We start from the raw sequence: 15,270 nt of genomic DNA on the forward strand, positions 1-15,270 counted from the left end.
CCCGGTGCTGTAATCGACTTCCCTGGGCATAAAAGTATCATCGTGTTAGCCTCATGATATACGAATGCAAAAATGGTAACTTGGCTTAGAAACCTTGCAGTTAATAACTTTGGAAGTGCTTAATGAACACTAAGCTGCGAGGCGGCTCTGTCCCAGTGTGGGGATGTAATGCAAATAAGAAGAAGAAGAAAAAGAAGAAGAAGAAAGGAATAGTTCTTGAATTCTATTTACACATTTACAATCTATTTACACATCTGACGATATTTATAAATGTACACAATTCTGCACTTTTACCCATACCAATCCATGGGTACAGGGACATTTGACCGAAAGGGACATTTGGCCAAAAGGGACATTTGGCCGAATAGGACATTTGATCGAAAGGGACATTTGGCAGAATAGGACATTTGGCCGAATAGGACATTTGGCCCAATAGGTTATTTGGCCGCATAGGACACTCACTCCAAATTTCTCATTTCTCAATGTGAAAAGGAGTAGGGAGACGTCTCACTTCTCACTGAAAAAGTGACAAGCACGAAGTGGGCTACGAAATGGTAAGTTGACATCCGGGAAGGAGCGCCTAACATAGCTATGGACTACCGATGACAATTGACCGCCAGCTAAGGGTTGCGTGTGCTGCTCAAAGCGCACTAGCCTAGTCCTGGTGTTGGGTGGGACTTTAAACAAATTTGACCTGACCGATCGAGCGTCTGTTCCCCAAAGAGGTGCGGCTCCAACAGCATCTGTTCCGGCATCCAGCGACTAAGTATGAAATGCTATTCCCCGGAAGCTATACCTAAGATGGCAGCCCTTCCCGGTGGATAGGGAACCTACGGCCAACAACCTACTGTTCCCGAAACATCAATTTGTTCGAAAATCCGATAATGAAAGAATACGGACTGATTTTACGGCGACGACTCTTAGCGCGAAGCAACGGACACGAATAGGAACATGGAACGTTTTAACTCTGGCCCAGCAGGGTAAATTGACACAACTTGCCAGTGAGACACGCCGCATGAAGCTTGAGATCCTGGGACTGAGTGAAGTCCGTTGTCCAAACTTTGGAACGCCGTCGGGACAAGTTCTGCTATACTCTGGTTTACGAGGTGAACACGCTCCCCGGCATCGCGGAGTTGGCTTCCTACTTAGCGCTCAGGCGCACTCTGCGCTTATGAAGTGGAAACCAATAAGTGAAAGGATAATCGTTGCCAGATTTAGAACACGGGTCCGAAACCTGACTATAATCCAATGTTATGCGCCAACCGATGCTGCCGATCTGCAAGACAAAGAGAACTTCTACAGCCAACTCAATGCCGTCATAGATATAATTCCGAAGGGTGATATCAAGATCTGTTTGGGCGACATCAATGCAAAGATCGGATCCGACAACTCGAACCATGAGCGCATTATGGAACGCCATGGTCTCGGAGAGATGAGCGAAAACGGAAAGCTGTTCGCAGAAATTTGTGGTAATAGCGACATGGTCATCGGGGGATCGCTCTTCCCTCATCGACCGGTTCACAAGGTCACGTGGGTCTCCCGTGACGGCTTTACAGAAAATCAAATCGACCACATCTGCATCAGCCGAAAATGGAAACGGAGCCTTCTTGATGTACGGAACAAACGTAGTGCCGATATCGCGTCTGATCATCACCTCCTTATCGGCGAAATACGCCTGCGCATTGCGCGGAATCGTCGGCAGGAGGAGATAGTTGGACGACGGTTCAACACACGCCGACTGGAAGATGCCACGGTGAAATGGTCTTTCGTCGAAGAACTTAAGACGCGTGCTGCAGACATCCCGGAAGGTGGCAGCGTGTAAGACCAATGGACCGCCATCAAGAATGCCTTCATCGCCACCAGTGAGAACAATCTGGGCGAACTGCGCACCCAGAGAAAACAATGGATCGCCGATGAGACCCGGAGGAAGATAAAGGAGCGAAGAGAAGCCAAAGCCGCGATAGAGCGATCAAAACCAGAGGAACCAAAGTCTTAGCCCGTCGACGATACTCGGCTCTTGAGAAGGAAGTAGAACGCTCATGTCGACGGGACAAGCGAGCGTGGGCAGACTCTCTGGCCGAAGAGCCGCAGCAACCGGGGACATTCGGCTCCTCTACGATATCTCATGACTAGGGCTGACAATAGTCATCGTCATAGCACGAAATGCCACAGTAGCGACGAGGTGCAGTGTCTTCATTGCTACTCAACGCATCGTCAATGACGCGTACGACATTAGCTTTCGTCGTGTAACCAAATCGTCATGACGAAATCGAAGAACGAAGACTTCATACCATTATTCTTCAAACGGCAGCTCCCATGCGAAGATTTTTATTAATCCTATGTAATAATGAGTTTGAAGTGACGTATGAAAGCGTTATGAATGTTATCGATACATTTATGTTACCAAAGTTCCTATTATGTGTTTATTTGAGACGCCATTATGTTCTTAACCAGTCCGTCTATAATGACGTACAATCAATTGTGTGAAGAAGTGACGGCGAAAATCGTCATAGCTTTTGGTTGCGCGACTATCGTCGTGGTACGCATGTCGCGCGAAGAAAACGAATAGGTGTTGCGTCGTGCAATGTTATGACGAAGACTAATTTTTTTTCGCTTTCTTCATACGACGAGAATGACTATTGTCAGCCCTGCTCACGACGCTTAAGCGGGCGAAAATGAATGCAACGATGCCTGTGAAAGACGCGAATGATCAGTTATTGACCGACCAACTGAAACTCTGGTTCGAGCACTTCGAAAAACTTTTTCAAGTGCCAGCCAGGCTACCACCACCTCGGCTTGATTTGCCTAGTATATGACGTATAACACGCGTCAATACCGTAGCTTCATTACTGCTAGAGATTCAAACAGTCATTCAAAGCATGAAATCGAATAAAGCCCCAGGGGTCGATCGCATATAAGTCGAGATGCTCAAAGCTGACCTCATGACATCCGCTCAACTATCACATATGCATCGTTTATTTCGTAATATCTGGGACACCGCAACTTTCATCGGCCTCATCGAGGCACAGTACGAGGCCTTCTCGTGTAGAGTACTGCACAATGGGGTCTTGTGTGACCCTATCCGGGTCGTAGCTGGTGTGAGGCAAGGATGTATTCTATCACCGTTACTGTTCCTCATCGTAATCGTAATCTATAACCATGGAGCACCTAAATGACTTCGAAATGGCTGATGACGTTGCACTCCTCGGTCAACGGCGCTCTGATATGCAAAGTAAGCTCAACGACCTTGCGCTCTTCTTCAGCAGGTTTAGTCATCAACGTCAACAAAACCAAATCGTTGGATGTAAACACGGCGAACCCTTCCAGTTTCACAGTAGCCGGGCAATCAGTGGAGAAAGCTTCCAATATCTTGGTAGCCAAATGGCGTCAGACGGTGGTACCAAGATCAACATAGGTGCATGGATCAAGAAAGAAAGAGCTGCCTCGCGAGTTTAAGAAAAAATCTGGAAAAACAGGCAGAAATGAACGCACCAAAATACGTATTTTCAACTCTAATGTGAAATCTGAGTGGTTATACGCTAGCGAAACATGGTGTGTATCATGGAGAATACTCAACGGCTGCAGGTGTTCATCAGCCCCTTCGAACTTTTGCATTAATTGAGGTACCCTTTCATGAAAGTAGGCTTCCGCGCCTCTTGATGAGAGGGTTGAGAGGGAGCCTCTTGTAGAGGTGATGAGAGGGAGCCTCTTGTAGAGAGGTATCTGAGCTTTTTGAATGGCGGCTTTTGAGCCACTCAAAATGAGGTTTTCGTTGCATCTTGAAAGGACGCTTCTGATACTCTTGAAAAAATGCTTCCAGATCTCTTGAAAGAAGAATTCCGACCTTCTTGAAGCGAGGCTTTCAAACCAGTTGAAAGTAGGCTTCCGAGCCTCTTTAAATGAGGCTTAAGAGCTTCTTGGAAGGATCCTTCCTCTTGAAAGCAGATTTCCGAGCTTTTTAAAAGGAACATTTCGAGCCTCTTGAAGGAAAGCTTTCGAGCCTCTTTGAAGGAGGCTTCCCAGCTTCTTAAAAGGAGCTATCCGAACTATTTAAAGTCAGGCTTCCGAGCCCTACAATATTGTCGGCGCGTGGTGTTCAAGTTTATTTTTTCACCAGCTTTGCCCATAAAATCGGACGCGCACTTCCTTTCAATAGTACTTGAATCGAAAAAACAACCTGTAAAAAATAATATTTTGTTGTCATCAAAATAATTTTCATCAACAATCCATTTTGTTATTATTTTTCTGCAAAGTTTTGTTTTTCTAATTTTTCAAAGTAACATTTTGACAGCTGCCCCAGCCAAATTCCATTTTTATTGCGGGTGGTTTAAAAAGGACTTCTAAATGCTCTTATAATAGGTGTTTAGTTGCTATCTGGAGAGGGCCACTTGGCAATATCTTACTCTTATATAGTGGTCATCAGATGTATTATTCGGTTTTATTGTTTGATCCTATAAATTGATCTTAAAAACCATTCTTAGAGCGGAATAAAACTTGAAATGTTACATGGGAATAATCGAACCCAAATTACGAAACGATTGAAACATTTGTTTATTTGTTTAGAGGTAGAAACGTTAGTTTCCAGCTAGTTCCGCAGTTGTTGCTGATAGTTTTCCTAAAGAGCATCGTCAAAGCACCACCGTGGATGCTTGGTAAAAGTGGGAAGAAAGTCACTAGAAGATTACAAGGGTGGGGTAGTGCTTGATCCCGTGAGGGTCGGAATTTGCCTCCCACTTTAAGATTGAAAGCACAAACCTGCTAGCCGGAATGGCGTCAATAGAAGTAGCATAGTGCACGTTGAAGGATGTAGTGGAACCATTGTTGAGAACAGCCAAGTCTCCATGCCGTTGCCGACGGTAACCGGCATGCCACCATGAAGACGAACTGCTACATCTGGTAGGTCCTCGTTGATGCCAATGACCTCGAAAGGGTTCTTAAACAGATTTTGGACGGTTCTTATACACAATTGCAAAAAAAACTGAAAGCTGATGATGACACCAATGTATACTATGGTGGTCCAAAATATCTATATTGCTCCACAGCGCTCATCTGATTCTTTATCATATTCTGAGTGTCCTCTGGAAATTTGAGCTCATTTGGATTAAAACTGATTTAGCACAAGCCGTTTCAAGTTTGCATGCAAATGAGTTTGGGGATATTTATATTTTATCAAACTGTTAATGACGCTTCCCCATTAAGCACAGGTTTGAAGAAAACCTACATAGCTAGAAGGAATACTCAACAGATTTCACCCAACGAAAACCGCATGTTGATTAATCGCCCCAATAATTAGTAATCGATTTTAAGACAGGATGCGAATCTTTAGTCATGATCGTTAAACTTCTTTGAGGGCATCACTGAAATGTGCAGTGCAACATAATAGCCTGAATTTGTGTGTGCTATCTTTCGCGCCACGAGCAGCAATGTTGCCTGTTGATGAGTTACGCAATTAGCTCCAGAAATCCACGGTATAGATTAAATTCGATTACTAATTATTGGAACGATTAATTAAGATGCGGCTTTCGCTGAGTGAAAGCTCTTGAGTATTTCTTCTAGCTATGTAGGTTTTCTTTTAACCTGCGCTTAATGGGGAAGCGTCATTATCACTATAATGAAAAAATAAATTTTCCCATACTAATTTGCATGCAAACTTGAAACTGCTTGTGCTAAATCAGCTTTATTCCAAACGAGCTCAACTTTTCAGAAGACACTCAGAACATGATAAAGAATCAGATGAACGCTGTGGAGCAAAATCATTTTTTTGAACCACCCTAATGTATACACGTGAAATTATTTCGTTTCATATTCAAGGAAAATAATATCATCAACATATTTCTTGGTGCAATAATTTCTTTAATCTGCAAATAGTTAAGGGGTCATTCAAATATGACGTCCAAGATTTTAAGGGTAGAGGGGGAATTAATAAGAATTTGTGACAGAACAGATACTAGGTTAGGGTGGCTCAAATTAGTATGGGAAAAACTTTGTTCAATTTTTTTGATGGGCCGCCCTCTTATTCGGTTCTATTTGATGCCCTGATGCTCTGGACAAAATTTCAGCCAAATCGGTCAACGTTTGGGCAGTGCTAAACTCGTTGGAAGTTTATATGGAAAAATGTATGCAGAAACATCCAAAAACAGTAAATTGCAGCTGGACTATACAACTTACGATGAAGAGCTGTGATACTCATTCAGATCTTGGAGAATTCAATACAGAATGCTATGCAGAAAACCGCGAGAAGATTCGAGTTTGCCCGGCTAAGTTATTAGCATTTCTCTGCAGTGGGGTTTGAGAAAATTTCGTTTCTTTTACCTTTGAAAAGAAATAAATTCACCCCTACAACACTCCAGTAAAATGCTAATATCTTTGCGTAATAAACTCTAATCTTCTCGCGGTTTTCAGCATAACATTCTGTATTTTATTTTACAAGAACTGAATGAGTACCATGGTTCTAGATCTTAAATTGTGCCGTCCAACTGCAAATCACTGTTTTTGGATGTTTCTGCATACATTTTTCCATATAAACTTCCAACGAGTTTAGCACTGCCCAAACGTTGACCGATTTGGCTAAAATTTTGTCCAGAGCATCAAGGCATCAAATAGAACCGAATAAGATTATGCGTAGATTATGCATAAAATCTCATATTTTATTACATTGGATGTGTAGTTCATGCTTGCGTTGCTGTGTGCATTTATGACCATAAAAAACATTGATGATGAAAGGAGAGCATTATTTGTTCATTGTTTGGCTCAATTATTAAACTTGGATGAACAAGACATCATCAAGACTATTCCTGCCTGTAGGCATACATTAACCATGATTAAGAACAATATTGGTAGAATTATACTCAAATCTCAAGGATTCATGAACGAGTCGTAATGATTTTGATCGAAAAAATACGTCAAAACGCAATCGAGCCGTATGTTTTGTTTACATGTGGATTTATTTGCCATTGTTTTAAGCAAAAACAGTTAATTCAATGCACTCAACATTGAAGAACACGTAAAAATCATGCAATGATGCGAATCACGATTCGAATCATGAGCGATTATCTGGGCCATGATTCTGATGGGATTTGACTCACGCATGATTTGAATCGTCGATGATATTTGATAATTTGAGATTTTACCAGCACTGAAAGGATATGATCAATTTTGTCAGTGGTTCTCCAAAACGGGCTCTCAGGGATCAATTTTGCTTTGTCTGGGATTCTGTTTCAGGCTCTCTAATGAAATGATGGCACGGCAAATGCTGGGTAAAGCGTACCATTGGTACTTCGCGTACCTGAAGGAATAAAATAGACCCCATCTCGCGGTCCTTAACCTTTTACCCAGCAACTCCTATCCCTACCTCCCCGCGGTGCTGGCCGGGATACGAGCAACCTTAGGGAAGATCGGGTAACCAACCCCGGTGGAAACTATGGTCGTATGCTGACAGGGAAGGGGGGGTTTGCTCCTCTTCGGAGGTGCAAATCTTTTTGAGCGTCTGTTCTCCATGTCAGGATCGGCTCACAACAGCGTCTGTTCTCCATGTTAGGGGCGGCTGATCATCGTCCGAGTGCCAGCGAGGGACTCTAAGTAAAACTGTGCACCTTGGTCCACCGGAATTAAGGAGGAATGTTCCTCCCAAAATTTAAGGGTTTGGTGTCAGGCCCTGCAAGCCAGCCTTTAAAAATCATAAGCAACGAACAATCAACAAGAGAGTACGGACCGGAACCATCGGCGAAGACCACTGCGACGAAAAGGGACTAGCGATTGGAAACTCGGTTCGTGGAACTGCAAATCTCTCAACTTCATCGGGAGCACACGCATACTCGCCGATATGCTCAAGGACCGTGGATTCGGCATCGTAGCGCTGCAGGAGGTTTGTTGGAAGGGATCAATGGTGCGAACGTTCAGAGGTAATCATACCATCTACCAGAGCTGCGGCAACACACATGAGCTGGGAACAGCTTTCATAGTGATGGGCGATATGCAAAGGCGCGTGATCGGATGATGGCCGATCAATGAGAAAATGTGCAGGTTAAGGATCAAAGGCCGGTTCTTCAACTTCAGCATAATCAACGTCCATAGCCCACACTCCGGAAGCACTGATGATGATAAGGACGCATTCTACGCGCAGCTGGAACGTGAGTAGGACAGCTACCCAAGCCACGACGTCAAAATCATCATAGGAGATTTGAACGCTCAGGTTGGCCAAGAGGAGGAGTTTAGACCGACTATTGGAAAGTTCAGCGCTCACCGGCTGACGAACGAAAACGGCCTACGACTAATTGATTTCGCCGCCTCCAAGAATATGGCCATTCGCAGCACCTACTTCCAACACAGCCTCCCGTATCGGTACACCTGGAGATCACCACTGCAGACAGAATCACAAATCGACCACGTTCTGATTGATGGACGGCACTTCTCCGACATTATCGACGTCAGGACATATCGTGGCGCTAACATCGACTCTGACCACTACCTGGTGATGGTTAAACTGCGCCCAAAACTATCCGTCATCAACAATGTTCGGTACCGACGACCGCCGCGGTACGACCTAGAGCGACTGAAACAACCTGATGTCGCCACTGCATACGCGCAGCATCTCGAGGCAGCGTTGCCGGAAGAGGGTGAGCTCGATGGGGCCCCTCTTGAGGACTGCTGGAGTACAGTCAAAGCAGCCATTAACGACGCAGCGGAGAACAACGTCGGGTATATAGGTCGAAGTCGACGGAACGATTGGTTCGACGAAGAGTGTAGACAGATTCTGGAGGAGAAGGACGCAGCGCGGGGTGGGCGGTCGCGCTGCAGCAAGGTACCCGGCAGAACGTGGAACGTTATAGACGGAAGCGGAGACAGCAGACCCGCCTTTTTCAGGAGAAGAAACGCCGCCTGGAAGAAGCGGAGTGCGAGGAGATGGAACAGCTGTGCCGTTCTCAAGAAACACGCAAGTTCTATCAGAAGCTCAACGCATCCCGCAAAGGCTTCGTGCCGCGAGCCGAAATGTGCCGGGATAAGGATGGGAGCATCTTGACGGAAGAACGTGTGGTGATCGAAAGGTGGAAGCAGCACTACGAGGAACATTTGAATGGCGCTGAGAGTACAGGCAGTGAAAGTCAAGGCAGCAGAGGAGATGACTACGTCAGTTCAGCGGACGATGGAAGCCAACTAGCCCCCACCTTGAGGGAAGTTAAGGATGCCATTCAACAGCTAAAGACCAATAAAGCAGCTGGTAAGGATGGTATCGGAGCTGAGCTCATCAAGATGGGCCCGGAAAAGCTGGCCACTTGCTTGCACAAACTGATAGTCAGAATCTGGGAAACCGAACAGCTACCGGAGGAGTGGAAGGAAGGGGTTATATGCCCCATCTACAAGAAAGGCGACAAACTGGAGTGTGAGAACTTTCGAGCGATCACCATCCTTAATGCCGCCTACAAAGTGATATCCCAGATCATCTTCCGTCGTCTGTCAGCATTAGTGAATGAGTTCGTGGGAAGTTATCAAGCCGGCTTCGTTGACGGCCGCTCGACAACGGACCAGATCTTTACTGTACGGCAAATCCTTCAAAAATGCCGTGAATACCAGGTCCCAACGCATCATCTGTTCGTTGATTTCAAGGCGGCATACGACAGTATAGATCGCGTAGAGCTATGGAAAATTATGGACGAGAACAGCTTCCCTGGGAAGCTTACCAGACTGATCAAAGCAACGGTGGATGGTGTGCAAAACTGTGTGAAGATTTCGGGCGAACACTCCAGTTCGTTCGAATCGCGCCGGGGACTAAGACAAGGTGATGGACTTTCGTGCCTGTTGTTCAACATTGTGCTAGAAGGTGTCATGCGGAGAGCCGGGTGTAACAGCCGGGGTACGATTTTCAATAGATCCAGTCAATTTATTTGCTTCGCGGATGACATGGACATTGTCGGCCGAACATTTGCAAAGGTGGCAGAACTGTACACCCACCTGAAACGTGAAGCAACAAAAGTTGGACTGGTAATGAATGCGTCAAAGACAAAGTACATGCTTGTGGGCGGAACCGAGCGCGACAGGGCCCGCCTGAGAAGCAGTGTTACGATAGACGGGGATACCTTCGAGGTGGTCGAGGAATTCGTCTACCTCGGATCCTTGCTAACGGCTGACAAAACGTTAGTCGTGAAATACGAAGGCACATCATCTGTGGAACTGTGGAAGTCGGGCCTACTACGGGCTCCAGAAGAAACTGCGGTCGAAAAAGATTCGCCACCGCACCTTTACTTAAACTAAACTTAACCTATTTTATACTAAGGGTACAAGGAGTTAATCGTTGCAATAGAAGATTGCAACGATTTTTGTCTAAAATTGGAAATTATTTTGTTGGACATTTGTTGCAATGTCTTAATATTAGAAATTCTATGAAGTTCATTGGTACTATACCACGGAGGCAACTTCAGAATCATTTTCAGAATTTTATTTTGAATCCTCTGAAGTGCCTTCTTTCTGGTATTGCAGCAACTAGACCATATTGGCACAGCATACAACATGGCAGGTCTAAAAATTTGTTTGTAAATCAAAAGTTTGTTCTTAAGACAAAGTTTTGATTTTCTGTTTATAAGTGGATATAGACACTTAATATATTTGTTACATTTGGCTTGAAGGCCTTCAATGTGATTTTTAAAAGTTAATTTTTGATCTAGCAGAAGTCCTAAATATTTAGCTTCGCTAGACCAATTAATTGGAACCCCATTCATAGTGACAATATGTCTGCTAGAAGGTTTCAAATAAGAAGCTCTCGGCTTATGTGGGCAAATTATAAGCTGAGTTTTGGAAGCATTCGGGGAAATTTTCCATTTTTGCAAGTAAGTGGAGAAAATATCCAAACTTTTTTGCAATCTACTACAAATGACACGAAGCCTTCGCCCTTTGGCTGAGAGACCTGTGTCATCTGCAAACAAATATTTTTGACACCCTGATGGTAAATCAGGTAAGTCAGAAGTAAAAATGTTATACAATATGGGCCCCAGTATGCTGCCTTGGGGGACACCAGCCCTTACAGGTAATCTATCAGATTTAGAATTCTGATAGTTTACCTGTAGTGAGCGATTTGATAAATAATTTTGGATCAGTTTAATAATATACAGAGGAAAATTAAAATTCATCAATTTTACAATCAAACCTTCATGCCAAACACTGTCAAATGCTTTCTCTATATCAAGAAGAGCAACTCCAGTCGAATATCCTTCAGATTTGTTGAGCCGAATTAAGTTCGTTACTCTTAATAACTGATGAGTGGTTGAATGCCCATGGCGAAAACCAAATTGCTCATCAGCAAAAATAGAATCTTTTCAAATAGTTTGCTTATAGAAGAAAGCAAACTGATTGGGCGATAACTAGAAGCCTCAGCTGGATTTTTGTCCGGCTTCAAAATTGGAACAACTTTGGCGTTTTTCCATTTATCTGGGAAGTATGCCAATTGAAAACATTTGTTAAATAAATTAACCAAAAAGGATAAAGAGCTCTCAGGAAGTTTTTTGATAAGTATGTAGAAAATACCATCATCACCCGGGGCTTTCATATTTTTAAATTTTCTAGTAATAGACCTCACTTCATCAAATTATTTCCCAACGAAGGGTCAAAAACATTATCTTGGTTGAGAATGTCTTCAAAGCTTCGTGTAACCTGATCCTCAATTGGACTAGTGAGACCTAGACTAAAATTATGGGCACTCTCGAACTGCTGAGCAAGTTTTTGAGCCTTTTCGCCATTTGTTATTAAATTCTTATTTCCCTCCCTAAGCGCTGGAATTAGCTTTTGAGGTTTCTAAAGAATTCAAGTCAATTTCGAATAGGGTTTCAAACTGGGATCCAACTTTGAAACATTATTCTCAAAGTTTGTATTTCTCATTATAGCGAAACGTTTTCTAATTTATTTTGCAAATCTCGCCAAATAACTTTCAAAGCGGGATCGCGAGTTCTTTAGTATTGCCTTCGCCTCACATTTTAAAGACGGGTCAGTAGCTAAAGATCGTCGGCAACAATAATGGAGTTGAATTTAATTTCACATTTATTAGTTGCAATGTCTCTGGCTTCGACAATTAAATTTGTCAAAAATACGAGCGCATTGTCAATATCACTTTTAGTATCGAGAGGAATATCAACATCAAAATTGAAAGTAGAGCTGATTGGATTATAAATGGCTTCTTGTGAGATTTCAAATGTCACAGGAAGGTGATCAGAGTCAAAGTCAGCATGAGTTACCAATTGGCCACACAGCTGACTTGAATCCGTTAAAACCAAATCAATTGTTGAAGGATTTCGAGTGGATGAAAAACAAGTTGGGCCATTGGGATATTGAATAGTATAATATCCCGCAGAACAATCTTCAAATAAAATTTTGCCGTTGGAATTGCTTTGAGCATTATTCCATGAGCGGTGTTTGGCATTGAAATCACCAATTACGAAGAATTTTGATTTGTTGCGAGTCAGAATTTGAAGATCAGCTTTCAACAAAATCTTTTGCTGCCCATTGCATTGAAAAGGCAAATAGGCTTCAATGAAGGAAAATTGACCAAAATTTGTTTCAACAGGAACTCCCAAGGTTTCAAAAACTTTGGTTTCAAACGAAGAAAATAATTTATGTTTCATACGTCTATTAATGACAATGGCGACCCCACCACAGGCGCTGTCAAGACGATCATTTCTGTAGATAAAATAATTTGGATCTCTTTTAATGGAGAGTCCTGGTTTTAAATAAGTTTCTGTTATAATGGCAATATGCACATTATGAACTGTTAGGAAGTTGAATAATTCATCTTCCTTACCCTTTAAAGAGCGGGCATTCCAATTTAGAACTTTCACACAATTATTTAGATCCATTAAAACGGAGTCCGATAACAATTTTTTGTGTGTACTTTATACCAACCTGAACAGCTTCTGGTATGGTATTTGCTTTGAACATTGCATCAATCATGTGATGCAATTGTTCAGTTAAAAAATCAAAATCGGAAGCAGTCATGCTACCTGAATCGGCAACATGAACGTTATTTTCCGTTGGGACATGGGTATAAACCTCATTTTGAGAAGAGAAATTTTGTCTACCAGCAGCGATGTTTGCATACATAGGTACATTCGAGGTACATTCTAAAAATTGGAATTTACTGAAGTGCTTGCTACCCGTTGACGAGCGGCAAAATTTGTTTGTGAATTGTGGTGGGTATGAATTGCTCGACCGGTAACTGGTTTCGAAATTTGAGCGTTTGAAAAATTTCTACCCGCCGAATCTGGGATCCGATTGGAATTTCCGTCATCAATTTTGCACGGGAATTCAAAACTTTTGCGTGAAGGGCATTCCCAGAAATTGGATTTATGATTGCCCCCACAATTTGCACATTTAAATTTATTGGAATCTTCTCTCACAGGACATGCGTCCTTGGCGTGAGAGGTTCCACCACAAATCATGCATTTAGCATCCATGTGACAATGTTTGGTTCCATGACCCCACTTTTGGCACTTACGGCACTGGGTGGGGTTTTGGAAATTTCCCCAGGCCTGCGGAAATGTTCCCATGTAACACGGACATGGGACATAATACAGGCCTTTTCCAAACTTTTCATATTATTTAGTTCACTTTTGTTAAAATGAACTAAATAAAATTCTTGAGAAATGCCCTCTGGGAAGTACCAGAGTGGGATTTCTTTTTCATCTTAATTACTTGGACTGGTGAAAATCCAAGTAATTGAGAAATTTTAATTTTAATCTCATCCAGTGATTTGTCATCACTGGGGAGACCTTTCAAGACGACTTTGAACAATCGCTCAGTTTTGTCGTCGTATGTGAAGAATTTATGGCGCTTCTCAGTTAAATACTGAAGAAGACGTTTGCGATCGTCAAAGGATCCCGGCAAAACGCGGCAGTCACCCTTCCTAGCAATCTGAAATGAAACCTTGATCCCCTGAAGGTTACTCAAAATCTCATTGATTGCTCAGTTCGATTGGAGAAGAATTATTTCCGATATTAGAGTTAGAAGGAATATCTGAATTCTCCAGCTTCCTTCTATTTTTTCCGCGCTTTGGCAGGACGGTCTTGAAACCTTGTTTCTTTGAAGGAAGTGGAGAATTCAGAGATTCCCCCTTCCTCTTGTTTTTATTAATGCTCATGGCTGAGCGTGGAGACGTGACCTTCTAAGAGGTTTTTTCCCAGAACGGTGTCCCTGCAGGATTACCACCGCTTGTCGGAATTTTACTTCCGCAAACGGGTCCAACGTAAAACGAAGGCACGGGTCCTTGCAAAGATCGTAACGGGATCAGTGGGTACAAATAGCGCTAAGAACCACCGTTGAAATTAAAATAGCTTCGGGTAGTATTAAAAACTTCCTTCCGCAAAGAGAGAAAGAACCGCACAGCACGAAAGCACGATGCGGTCTGATTCGCCACCGCACTAAATGTGTCATGTACAAGGCGCTTATAAGACCGGTTGTCCTCTACGGACATGAAACATGGACAATGCTCGAGGAGGACTTGCAAGCACTCGGAGTATTCGAGAGACGGGTGCTTAGGACCATCTTTGGCGGTGTGCAAGAAGACGGTGTGTGGCGGCGAAGAATGAACCATGAGCTCGCCCAGCTCTACGGCGAACCCAGTATCCAGAAGGTAGCTAAAGCCGGAAGGGTACGATGGGCAGGACATGTTGCAAGAATGCCGGACAGCAACCCTGCAAAGATGGTGTTCGCTTCCGATCCGGCAGGTACGAGACGGCGTGGAGCGTAGCGAGCGAGCTGGGCAGACCAGGTGCAGAACGACTTGGCGAGCGTGGGGCGTATCCGAGGATGGAGAGATGCGGCCTCGAACCGTGCATTGTGGCGTCAAATTGTTGATTCAGTGTTATCTGTTTAGATGTTAACTAAATAAATGAAATGAAATGAAATGATACCACCAATCTAGGACCAGTTTACGCAGTAACATTGACTGAAATGTATGTGTAGATGTCGTCTGTCCTGGCGAACTAATCTGGTTTAGTTGAATTTTTCAAAACTTTGTCTTTGTTAAAAATCGATTGAATAGATATTCTAATGTTGTGATTTTTTCATTTACCGAAATGAATAATTTCATACCTCCATGCCCCCCCAATAATTTCATGAAGTTGGCGCTTCTGCTATTGAGGCATGTTCAAATACAACCAGGATTTCACTGAGTAAAGCCATTTATGTTATGCCAATATGTTTCATTTCCATTGAATTGTAGAAGTTTAGCGTGTTAATAAAGGTAAGTTTGCTTCTTTTAAAAATTCTTATAAATCTAATAAATGTTACTTT

Source organism: Armigeres subalbatus, chromosome 2, assembly GCF_024139115.2.
Source record: "Armigeres subalbatus isolate Guangzhou_Male chromosome 2, GZ_Asu_2, whole genome shotgun sequence".
Lineage (NCBI taxonomy): Eukaryota > Metazoa > Arthropoda > Insecta > Diptera > Culicidae > Armigeres > Armigeres subalbatus.